Below are 12,848 nucleotides of genomic sequence, written 5' to 3' on the forward strand. Positions count from 1 at the left end.
ACTGAATCTTAAAGAAATTAAAATGTAATTTAATCTGTTTAGCATGAGGTTTTAAGACGAACGGTGAATAGTCGTCATTAATGGATCGTTACAAGTATGACAAAGTCGAATTACGTTTAAGAGGGAGGACACCTGCAAGGCGGGATTCATTATCTCTAGTGCAATTATTTTATTTCAAATTAGTATCTTAAACACAGATTACATACTTTGGTATGTATTCAATGTAGCATACTATAAGGTTCAATTTCAATAACAGATAAACATAAATCAGGCTCAATTTCAACAATAACGCACGTGATATTGTTCCTTAGATCATTAACCGTTTCTGGCTTGTTGGTATAAACCCATTATTTAACATAACCCCATAGGAAGTAATCCAGCGGCCTTAAATCACATGATCTCAGGTCCAATTAGCATCACCACCACGCGAAATGATGAAGCCCCTGAACTTCTCAGACATATTCCTTCTTCGAACAATGCGTAGAGTTTTTTAATAGTTTCTTTTTAGGCATCTTGACGTTTGCTTCGCAGGACATTCTGTGTCTGTGTGCCTATATATATCCCTCTGCATAATGGAAGCAATCGGCTATCTTGATGTATTTGCTTTTTCTTTCAATATCTCGGTATGTTCTTTGGCTTGGACTCTGTCCAAGTCTGGAGATTGAGTGCTCAGCTGGTTTCTTGATAACTGTTTGATGAACATGAAAAATGGTGATACAAATAGAGCATTCTGTATGGAAATCACACCGCCATACAATACCGTTTCTTTGGTTGCGGTTCTTCGTATACATGTAACCTGTGTAAATTAATTTTTCGCGCCTGTGTCCTGTTCTCCCACAATTCAAATGTGGAATTTGGTATCACTCACAATTTAAATGTTTCCGAGACGCAATGAACTGCAACTACAGTATGTAAACAGTAAGAATGAAGTACGTAACAAAGCTGCTTAAACAAATTCTTCATAAAGTGAGTGTCATTGCCACGTGCCCTTACTAGAAGCTACGTAAAGATTAATTTTTGGTCCTATAGAATATATCTGTTATGGTAACAATGTTAGAGGAGAAAAATTCGCTCCGACGCCAGGGATCGAACCCGGGTCGTTGGATCTACTTACCAAGTGCTCTAACCACTGAGCTACGCCGAAGTTCAATCCACAGCACTAGAGGAGAGGAATTCGATCCGGTGCTCTGAATTCAACTTCGGCGTAGCTTAGTGGTTAAAGCACTTGGTACGTAGGACCAAGGACCCGGGTTCGACCCCCGGCGACGGAACGAATATTTCTCATCTAATAATCATTGTTACCATAACAGATATATTCTCTAGGACAAAATTAACCTTTACGTAGGCTCTTCGCCCAACAGTGCATATTACTGTGGAATCCCGGCTACCAAGTCAGTCAGTTGAGTGCGCTCCTTGCATAATGGCAGTTGACTTAATATATGAAGAGTCCACTGCAAGAATGATGGATGTCATTTGCAATACATTTTTCAGCAGAAGCAATTGAAAGTTTGAAATGCTTAGCGCTGAAAGCTTAACTGTGATTTTTCGATCATTACTGGACACTGACTATCAGTGTTAATGCCATACAACTCTCTATGTACAGTTACCCTTAAAAGGAATGAGACGACTCTTGGTCGTCGGCAGTTAAAGTTCTACAGAGCGGTTCACTCGATATCGACGTAACAATAAGTACCTTGAGAAATACAACAAGAATTGTTACAAGGGCCACAAGAAGGACAAGGACCAGAATAAGGATCACGAAGAAGATAGTCATTTAAGGCCACGATTTCACAACATAGCTCGAGTCACAAAATATCATTGCTTCTCTGTACCGAATGGCAAATGCCTACTATAGGATCTACATTCTTGACTGCTGCTATCACTGTCTTCTCTCGGTAGCTTATATAGTAGCGTGTCGGTTCCAATGTACAACCGAAACGTCTCGCGTTCGATTCCAGGTAAAACTTTTTTTATTGAGGTGTAATTAATTTCTTCAGAGATCCTCGACTGTCTAACTTGTCGAAAAATATGGAATAATTTATGCCCAATTTCTGGGTCTTACAAGTGGACTGAACCTCGTCAAAAAAAAAATAAATCTTACTTGGAAGTTAAAAGTATTCTTCCTCAAACAAAAGTCATAAGAAACAAAAAGAGACCTGTAAACTTAAAATCTTGTCCACATGCCATCAGCTTCTATTACAGCTCTAAGTCAATCCGGCATGGATGTCACGAGATTGTGGAATAAGTTCTGATCCTCGGCGAGATCTTCCCAGGTGTCAACAACTTGATTCCACAATTCGTCTCGATCTCGAGGGCGTCGGTGGGCATAGGTGGTTATTCTTCTCTTTTTCAATTCCGCCTATAAATTTTCGATGACATTCAAATCAGGTGACTTCGGAGGCCAATTAATGATTTCGATCTCGGGTCTCCTTTGAAACCATCTTTGAATGGTTGCGGCATAGTGCACGGGATGGTTATCCTGCTGGAACAGCAATGTTCCTTCGGTAAAACTTTCTCGGGCGGAAGGAAGGAATATATTTTCCAGAATGTGCTCATAAGTTCCCGCATTAAACCAGCCATCGATGCGTTCTATAACGCCAGATCCATCGTAAGACGTCCATCCCTAACACGATATGCTAAAGCGCCCCGATCTTTCACGTCTGTGCACATAGCGCTGATCATGTCGGAAACCATCCTCACGATAGACACGGACAAGATCTTCGTAGTCACTCGATTGGTAGCGAAGGCAAGACGGTCGACAGCTTGTGCTTCCCCCAATATTTGAATTTACGCAGCCCTCCGGTTCCTAATACCGCGGTTCCTCAACCTGCTGATGACAGTCTGTGAAGAACCGGGAAAGTTAGATGCTGCTCTTATTTCGTTAGCAGTCCGAAAGGGGTCCTGTCGAACTGTCTCGAATAAGAGAGCATCCTCTTCCAAAGAAAAAATCCGCGTACGCCCAGGAATAGGGCGATTTTCGACCTCCCCTGAATTTTGGTAACGATGAACCCACATCGCAGCTGTACTTCCAGGAACACCGACCAAACGGCCAGCAGATATAGCCCCATATCCAGCCTCAACTAGAGCTATAACTCGCTGTCTCATGTCAAGTCGGTTCGCCATTACGATGAGAAATGAGGGATGACGATAATACTTTAGTGTAGACAATGACTATTTAACGTGATATAGAATTATTGAAATAAGGGGCATCTTGCACAGTAAGAGTTAATAAATCAACTCTAACTTAAATATATAAACAGGATATAACAAGAAGTCCAATTGTTTCGAAACTAATCAAATTAAATCTAATTACATTAAGTAAACAAACCCCAAGTTATGACACCACATTGCTACATCTAAATTGTAGGTAATTGTCATAAACACTGAATAGGTCCGTACTTAACCGTTGGACGGAAAAACCAAACATCGAAAGTTCAAATTTTGCTGAGGAATGTAACTTCTTGCATTTTATAATGTAAATCAGACTTATAACTGCAATCATTCATATTTCTTACATTATTTAGCATATTAATATTTATAGCCAACATTGAATTTGTAAAGAAAGGACTTTAGAAATATCATATGGAATTTGTGATCTGTAGTGACATAAACATAGATTATCTCTCGGAACTTTTCCGTAAAAGTAAATTAAATTCACTTCTTGAAACTGAAAACCTTAGTCGTAGAGTAATTTTCCCAGCAGCATACAAGCTGAAGTAGCACAGCCATTGATAAAAGTTTTGTACACAGAATTAGACTGAATTTCTATGCAACAGAATCTATAATCAATGGCTTGTCTGAACATGATAAACAAATGCTAAGTGTTTCCAATGTCACTGAACAATTTCAAAATATTAATTTAAAAATTAAAAAAGGGTCGTAAATGCTGTATCTAGTGATTATTTATCTTTATGTCTACAAAATGAATCTTGGAAAAACGTATATGATACTGGTACTACTGATATTAAGAGTAAATGTATTGCATATTTCACTTAATTTCAGAATCACTTCAGAGGATATTTTCCGCTCAATGTTGTGAAAAAATTATAAAGTAAAAATAATGTAGGTAACTCAGGGACCTAAAAATCTCATGTATTAAAAAGAAGAAGCTATATGTAATGATTTGCAATGTAATGATCCTCATGTTCTTAAATACTACAAGAAGTACAGTGTAATTTATAAAAAATGATGAAAGAGGGAAATAGAATACATTTGAATAGAAAAGTACAAAATTCAGATAGTGCAATTAAAGCTATTAGGAATATTATTAAAGTTAAACTTGTAGATATCCTAAGAAAGAAAATATTTTTTTAATTAAAACCAGTAATACTGTCTCACCTATACAATCAGTATGCCCATACTGTGGAAAAATATTTGCAGGTGATCGTGGAGTTAGAATTCATACTGGCAGATCCCATCCTGATATACAAAGGAAATTAATAGTAAACAGAAATAGGGATAATAAACCAATAGTGAACACACAATTAAGTTCAAATGATAAGCGAAATGGAGTCAATGGGTCCACTGTTAACCAATACAAAAGCGAATTGAAATCCTGGACTGAAAAATTCAAACAAGAGCTGGAGGAGGGGGAATTTTTCAAAGCAGTAAGTGATTTCACATCATTCTTAGCAGATTCCATTGATCTTCTGCCAGGTCCAAAACATCCTGCCCGGAAATATGTAGAGGCTAGGAGACAAAAGAAAAATTCTGGTATTAGTAAAAGTTTTGCCAAGTCCACTAATCCTGAGAGATCGACTCGGAGGGAGAGGGAGAAGAGACGAGGTAAATATCAATACAAATTGATACAATATCAATATTACAATCAACGAAGGAAAGCAGTGAGGTCTGTCTTGGGACATAACAATAAATCCTGTAATATTGACCCTACAACCGTTTCTGACCACTTTTCAAATATATTTTCCTTTCCCAACAATAATGTCCGACCTGATTATCCGACATATGCTTCAGAAATGGAAAAGATTATGAATGAAGAAACATTTGATCCACTAGTAACTCCGAATGAAGTTGCTTCAATCATTAGCGGTATGGCAGTTGATACCTCCCCTGGACCGGACCATGTTCTCGTACGAGCAATCAAAGACACTCTAGCACATGAAGTCATAAGCCTAATTGCAACACGAATGCTCCAGTCAGGAATAGTCCCCCTAGCCTCCAAAAAGCAAGGACAGCTTTGGTTCCCAAGACAGGGAATAGTCAAGAGATATCTAACTGGCGTCCAATAACCATCACTTCTGTACTCCATAGGGTAATCGATCGCATTTTGGACAAGAGATTGCGAAATTTCATATCATTTAATGGGTACCAAACTGGTTTTTCTAAAACACCAGGGACGCTAATAAATACTTCAATTCTCCGATCAGTTCTTCATGCTGCTAAAAAAAAAAAAAAAAAAAAGACTGACGTAACAATTGTCTTTCTGGACATCACGAAAGCTTTTGATAGTGTTGGCCATGACCACATAACAGCTACTTTGGAAAGTTCTCCTGCCCCAACACAACTTACCCAACTTGTGATAGCTCTACAGGAGGGAAACACAACACGAATTGAATTAGGTCACACAAAAACTAAACCAATTGTTCTAAAGAAAGGAGTCATGCAAGGATCTCCTATGTCGTCAGCTTTATATAATTTAGCAACAGATCATATTTTAAATGAGTTATGCGAGCAGACAATAACATCAACTTTTGGATTTGAACTTGTACCAGGACTGCCTCCTTTAACTGTTTTCGGCTTTGCCGACGATACCGTAATTATTGGTAAAGACGAAGTTTCCGCTATTGAACTGACAAGAATGGCTTATCAAAGATTGATAGACATTGGGCTAAAATTAAATCCTAATAAATTCGTAATTATAAATATCTCCAAAAGTAAGCTTGTCGGACACAATCTCAGTATATATCCTGATTTTGAAATTAAATCTATTGGTACAAACGACTCTATTCGCTATCTGGGAGTAAACTTCTCTGACTCAATAGTTCTCAATCCCCAGTCAACATTTAAAGATCTAGATAATAAACTTGAAACTCTTACCTCGTCACCTTTTCTTCATGCAGACCAGAAATGTTGTGTTCTAAATACCACCATCTGTCCTTCCTTAATATATCAATTTCAAACCATCCCTTATGAACTTATACCAAAAAAGTTCTTGGATGACGCCGACAAATTAATAAAAAGTGCACTGAAAGAGGTACTGAATCTGCCTACAGACATTCCTGATGCAATGATTTATAGTACTAGGAAGTACAAAGGACTAGGAATTTTTCGAACAAAATGGGAAGCACTATTACAACAAATTAATGCCCTTCGATGTTTACACAAATCTCAAAACCCATACATCATACAAACACGTCAGATTCCTGAGGAGAGCATTAGATGTGCCCAATCTCTGAACATTGTTCCAGAAGATGCCTTATTTCATAAGAATGAGCATTTCTTAAATGTTACAAAGATTCGTAACCTTCTGAGGAACAGAGAATTTGATATTGGTGTCGTCATCCACAAAAAGGGAAAGGCGTAGTTTTATTTAAACAATATCCTGGTGCCAACAAATGGATTTGTAAACACGAAGGACTCTCCAACAGCGAATGGCGCGATGGCATTAAAATGGTTCGAAATGTTGCTGCAGTACGTGCTGTGCCGGGAAGATCTCAGGACAACCGTTGTAGGCATTGCCACAACGAGTTGAAACTCTTGCACACATCCTGGAATCCTGTCCGCACGGCGAAGCTCTGCGAAACGCTAGACGCCACCAAGTACGATCAATTATAGCCACTGCCCTTAAACATGCCGATTACAACACCTTTGAAGCAGTACATGGTCTCTCCGTCACTGGCAGTACACGGCGCATAGATATAATAGCTTTCAAGGAATCCACAAGATCTGGATACATAATTGATCCCACTGTGCGTTTCGAAACGGATGAGGAACAGCCAGCAGAAGTGGATAATGAAAAAAAAAGGATATCTACAATCCTACCATTCTCTATTACCTCAAAAAATACCAGCTAAAAGAGCTTGAAGTAATCGGACTTCTGGTTGGAGCAATAGGTACCGCTACTCTCTTCATAAAAGATGTGTTTAAGAGGCTTGGAATACCTACATCTATTATTCCGATTGTAACCTTAGCTGCATTGAAAGGATCAATTGCTCTTCTGAAGAATCACCTATATTCGAAATCAAACTAAGTTCAGTAGCATTCTTCACTTTTTTGTAACACTTATGTCTAAAAATAGGTATATTTTCACTAATCTAAACAATATATATATATATATATATATTTGCAGTTATATACTTGTAGGAATTTCATTGTTAAAACAAAATCAATGATTTTTCATGAACTTGTAAAAATTTATATGGTTAAGTACTCTTTGTCTCTTGTGGCAGCTCACGAATGGTGAGAAGATATATAAATTAAAAAATTAAAGTAGAGGATCCCAAATCTATTGCAAATTCTTTTAACGTCTTATACTAATACAGAAATATTATTGACAACTTAAACATTCAAGATTTTGCAAAAGATACTGTAATTAGTTACTTAACAGATGCATTTAATAATTGGTATTAATATATGTAATTAGTCAATAACTGCAACAGTTATTTTTTATTCAATCATAACATGAATGAAATTGAATGCACATTAAATTAAACACTATTGCAAACACGTAGATAAAATAGTTAAAATCAACTGAAGGCGTGAGAATGAAATAATCCAAAGCCACACTTTTAACAAAAATTATTTTGTGCGAGTACATTTCTTACACATGTGGGAAAGCTACTAATAAAATATTGTAATAATTGCTCAGAAAATGACATAGCCTAAGGACTCTAAACCTTTGTAAAAGATTGTCTGTGTGGCTTAGGAATATTTTTTAATTTCATTTTAATTGTTAGTTTTTAATATATATGCATTTACATTGTGTATGTGTGTATATATAAATACATTCATCAGATTAACGTTTATAACATTATAACTTGTAATTTTGTATTGTCTGTGATCATTAACTCTTAATCTCAGGACTTTGTAAAACTCTATTTCAACGTTACTTAGCTATTTCAACGTTATTTAGACAAAAAAAATCGTTGACGTAAACTAAGAATCGAACTCGCTCTCTTCTACACAACGTGCAGAAGTCTTAGCGTCTGAGCTATTGAAACGACACGAAAGCTTTCTTTTCTGTGCGGAGTGTCGATCTAGTCATGAAGGGCCATTGTGGATTTAACTACACGATTTAAGTTTATATTTATATTTTATTTACGTAATATTATCATATTTTTTGCAGTTTTTGAAGTGAATTTCGGAACGATGCTAGTAACAAACCAAATAGCCTGAATTTAAGTAACTCAATATTCGTTATCTTGTGCATCAGTGCTCTGGTCTCCGATCATGCGCAGTGTCTTACATCAGAGACAGGAATATTCAATCGTCTCATTCTTTTCCAGGGAAACTGTACATTCTACATGTCTTAAACTATGCATTGACAGTCTTGGTTCATTTTCGACAAGAAAGTGACATCCATCATTCTTGCAGTGGACTCTGCATATGTCAACATATATGTCGAACTTGGAGTCAGGCTACAAAAAAGGGAAAAACACTAAAAGAGAGGGATTCGATCCGGTGCTATGGATTGAACTTCGGCGTAGCTCAGTGGTTAGATCACTTAATACGTAGAACCAAGGACCCGGGCTCGATCCCTGGCGCCGGAGCGAATTTTTCTCCTCTAATAATCATTCCTACTAGAAGCGTTTAATTTGTAGTAAACTGCCAATGAACTACTAAGTGTCGAAAATGTAATGTGTCACGATGAGGCCTACGTCGAAAAAGTAATGTGTGACAAAAATTCCGCGTGTCAAAAAATTTATGACGAGAAGACGGATCCCAAAATTTTCGACATATTGTTCCTAGAAAGGGAAGTTTGAGGTTAGTTAATAATCAGAATACTTGCTGTTGGATCAATAAATCTGTAAGACAACACAGGGTATCGTATTGATTAAGACTATTGATGAATGCTGATATTGATTCAGTAGTGAAATTTGACAGTTAGTCTCCAGGAATAACGTAATAGTTTACTTTTTTCCCTTAATGAAGAAATTAATGTGACAATTTCCACTGCCACAGACTAATAATGGAATGTCCGACCTTTCAGCTGTTTTCTCAGTAACAGATCTTGGGTGCTTGGTAGAGCTCAACGAACTTTGGCCTGCTACTGCTATCAGATGTCTATCCTTACCTCAATCAGTTGATTGAACATTTCACAGAAAAGTAAACAAAGTTCGATCTTCAACAAAGATTTATTTTTGACAGAACTACTGTCGGCCAAGTTTCTTCTGAGCATTTTATTTTTCTTCCCTTTTTATTTCCGTATTTCATTAATGTCCTATTGCAAATGTGATTATTCTTAATGTTTTACTTATACACACATGACTTAAGAATTAATGAGTTCTTGAACCGCATGTTCCATTATAAGGGTCGGATCAACCAACAACTGAAAGGGTAAGGCACCCTTCTCTGTTTTTGTTCTTATTGTTATCTGATCTTAACAGTTATTAGACAGAACAGAGTAGGTAACTATTTTAGACCTTATCAGATTCAACTCTGATGAAACTGAAAGTAGTTCCGAAGTGTTAGGGGTAGGGCTGGGGACGGAGCGATTAGAACTGTTGAGTTACTCGGTTCTATCGGTTTATGTGTTTGGCAGCGGAGCACCGAAGTTACTTGGTTAACCGTAGCCGTTACCGGTCAGTTCAAACAGAGTTCACGTGTTTCACTTAATTCTAGCAGACAACATCGTAGGTACTGTTGTATTTAAATATTTTCTGCTGCAGGACAAATTATTTCCTTATCCCCAAGGCGGGCTGAAAGGCCTCTAGTGTTGAAGAGGAGTTCATCCTATTATATGACCTGTCAAGTGGGCCTAATGAACACTGACAGTCCGAACATATTACTGTACATAATAATAATAATAATAATAATAATAATAATAATAATAATAATAATAAATTATTAAAGTCCAGGGTAACAGAGAAAGTATGGAATTGAACGGGTTACATAAGCTCCTAGTTTATGCGGATGACGTGACTGTATTAGGAGAAAATCCACAAAATATTAAGGAAAACACGGGAATTTTATTTGTAGCAAGTAAAGAGATAGGTGTGAAAGTAAATCCCGAAAAGGCAAAGTATATGATTATGTCTCGTGACCAGAATATTGTACGAAATGGAAATATAAAAATTGGAAATTTGTCCTCTGAAGAGGTGGAGAAGTTCAAATGGGAGCAACAGTAACAAATATAAATGATACTCGGAAGGAAATTAAACACAGAATAAATAGGAAATGCGTTTTATTATTCGGTTGAGAAGCTTTTATCATCCAGAAAAGCTGAAAGTTAGAATTTATAAAACAATTATATTACCGGTTCTTCTATATGGTTGTGAAACCTGGACCCTCTCTTTGAGAGAGGAACTCAGGTTAAGGGTGTTTGAGAATAAGATGCTTAGGAAAATATTTGGGGCTAAGAGGGATGAAGTTACAGGAGAATGGAGAAAGTTACATAACGCAGAACTGCATGCATTTTATTCTTCACCTAATATAATTAGGAACATTAAATCCAGACGTTTGAGATAGGCAGGGCATGTAGCATGTATGAGCGAATCCAGAACTGCATATAGAGTGTTAGTTGAGATGCCGGAGAAAATAAGATCTTTGGGGAGGCCGAGACGTAAATGGGAGGATAATATTGGAATGTATTTGAGGGAGGTGGGATATGATTATAGAGACTGGATTAATCTTCAAATCAAGATTTCAGGTATAACTCCCTGTAAAGTTGATTTGAATAATTTCGAGGGAAAAATTGTTCCGGAGCCGGGTATCGAACGTACGTTAAACCAAAGGTCCCGGGTTCGATACCCGGCTCCGGAACAATTTTTCCCTCGAAATTATTCAAATCAACTTTACAGGGAGTTATACCTGAAATCTTGATTTGCATAATACACGTCACTGTTCGTTAACAGAAAACCACAATTTAATTCACACGGAGTTAGTGTGCACTCGAAGTTGGTTGCTTGACGGTTGTCAGCCCACTTTGAGGTCTGTGAATATAGAGGGAAGAAGTGGATTAATCTTGCTCAGGATAGGGACCGATGTCGGGTTTGTGGGGGGGGGGCAGCGGCAATGAACCTCCGGGTTCGTTAAAAGCCATAAGTAAGCCTATTGTTATTATTATTATTATTATTATTATTATTATTATTATTATTATTGTCGTCGTCGTCGTCGTCATCATCATCATCATCATCATCATCATCATCATCATCATCATCATCATCATCATCATCATCATAATATTAGAGTGTTTGATTAATATTAAAATATGTTAAAAAAGGAAGTGCATTATATTGTTCTCCTATTTGTGTTTATTGGATTTGTATTACCTCATCAGTTATCATTTTATTTGTATTTATTTCTACGAATTATGTTATTTAATTAGGCCTACTTTAATTTATCAATAATATTACTCTTCACCAAAAGAACATGGTTGTATCGAAGGTTAGTAATGTTATAAAATAAATAAACATTACGTTCTTCAGTTTAAGATTCCACGTTTTATTGATTATTTTATCCACTTACCGTAATAGTAAATAATTCTGTGTGTTATTTTTAAGTGTTTTAGGCAGCGCTTCACGGAGCCCGTTTCTTTCTATCTTCTTTTTTATTTAGCTGCGGCGTTTAACGTTTACCTCACATGTTAATTTATTAGCTGTTAGTATTATAAATTATTTTATCAATTTTATTTCGTCTGTCATATATAACAGTACGCCTGTGTGGTTGTATTTGTTTGTTTGTGTTTGTGTGTTGAGATGTTTTTGTAGAGTGTTATTTGTTCTGTATGGTATGTTGTAATTTAATTTCTTGAATGTAGGTTGCAATTTTGTGTGTGTTTTTTGTTTTCGTATGTTAGTGTGATGTATTTTTGTGTTCTTGTGTTTGTGATGTATATAATTTAAAAATTGCTTGTGACAACAATGTTTAACGGAAAACTGTGTAACGTCTTCAGAGATTTCAACCCACAGAAATTTAAACTACATTCTAGTGAATATTAGGATTAGATATTTGCTTAGGTTATAATATAGCATACATTTCGTGAAACTTATTAATAGAAATATAAGATTGTATTTTAGTATTTAATTACAACTCATTGCATTTCATTCATTCATGTGTATAACTTATAAAACTTTGTACAGATTTTCTGAATATATAGATCTGTTATATTGTATTAATTTTATAATTGACACCTAAGACTAATTCAATAGGAGACTTCATTAATCTATATCATATAATAATAATAATAATAATAATAATAATAATAATAATAATAATAATAATAATAATAATAATAATAATAATAATTATTATTATTATTATTATTAGCCTACTATTATGTATTTATAACCCTAACATACCTATCTCAGGTAAAATAGGCTTCTCTGTAAAATTGGAGTATAATGAATAACCCTTTTTTCCTTTTTGGTGTTAGGGAAGATGAGAAAATATTGTCTGACATGAAATTGCCATAGATTTGGTCCTAATGATCGCAGCTTTTTGAAAATTTTTATGTTGAACAAGGGAATGTTTGTTTATTGATTTAATATGAAATGATTGTTACATTTTTATTATGAGCTAAAAATTAATTTTTAGTTTTTAAATTTTAAAGGTATTTTTAATTCCTTAAATTAGTATACTTTTTTTTAGAAACTATTTAACTTAGGGTTAGGGTTATGAAATTTTCAGGGCATGTTAATTTATATAAAGTATGATGGTCTTAATGATAACCT

The sequence above is a fragment of the Periplaneta americana genome, chromosome 2, assembly GCF_040183065.1.
Source record: "Periplaneta americana isolate PAMFEO1 chromosome 2, P.americana_PAMFEO1_priV1, whole genome shotgun sequence".
NCBI lineage: Eukaryota > Metazoa > Arthropoda > Insecta > Blattodea > Blattidae > Periplaneta > Periplaneta americana.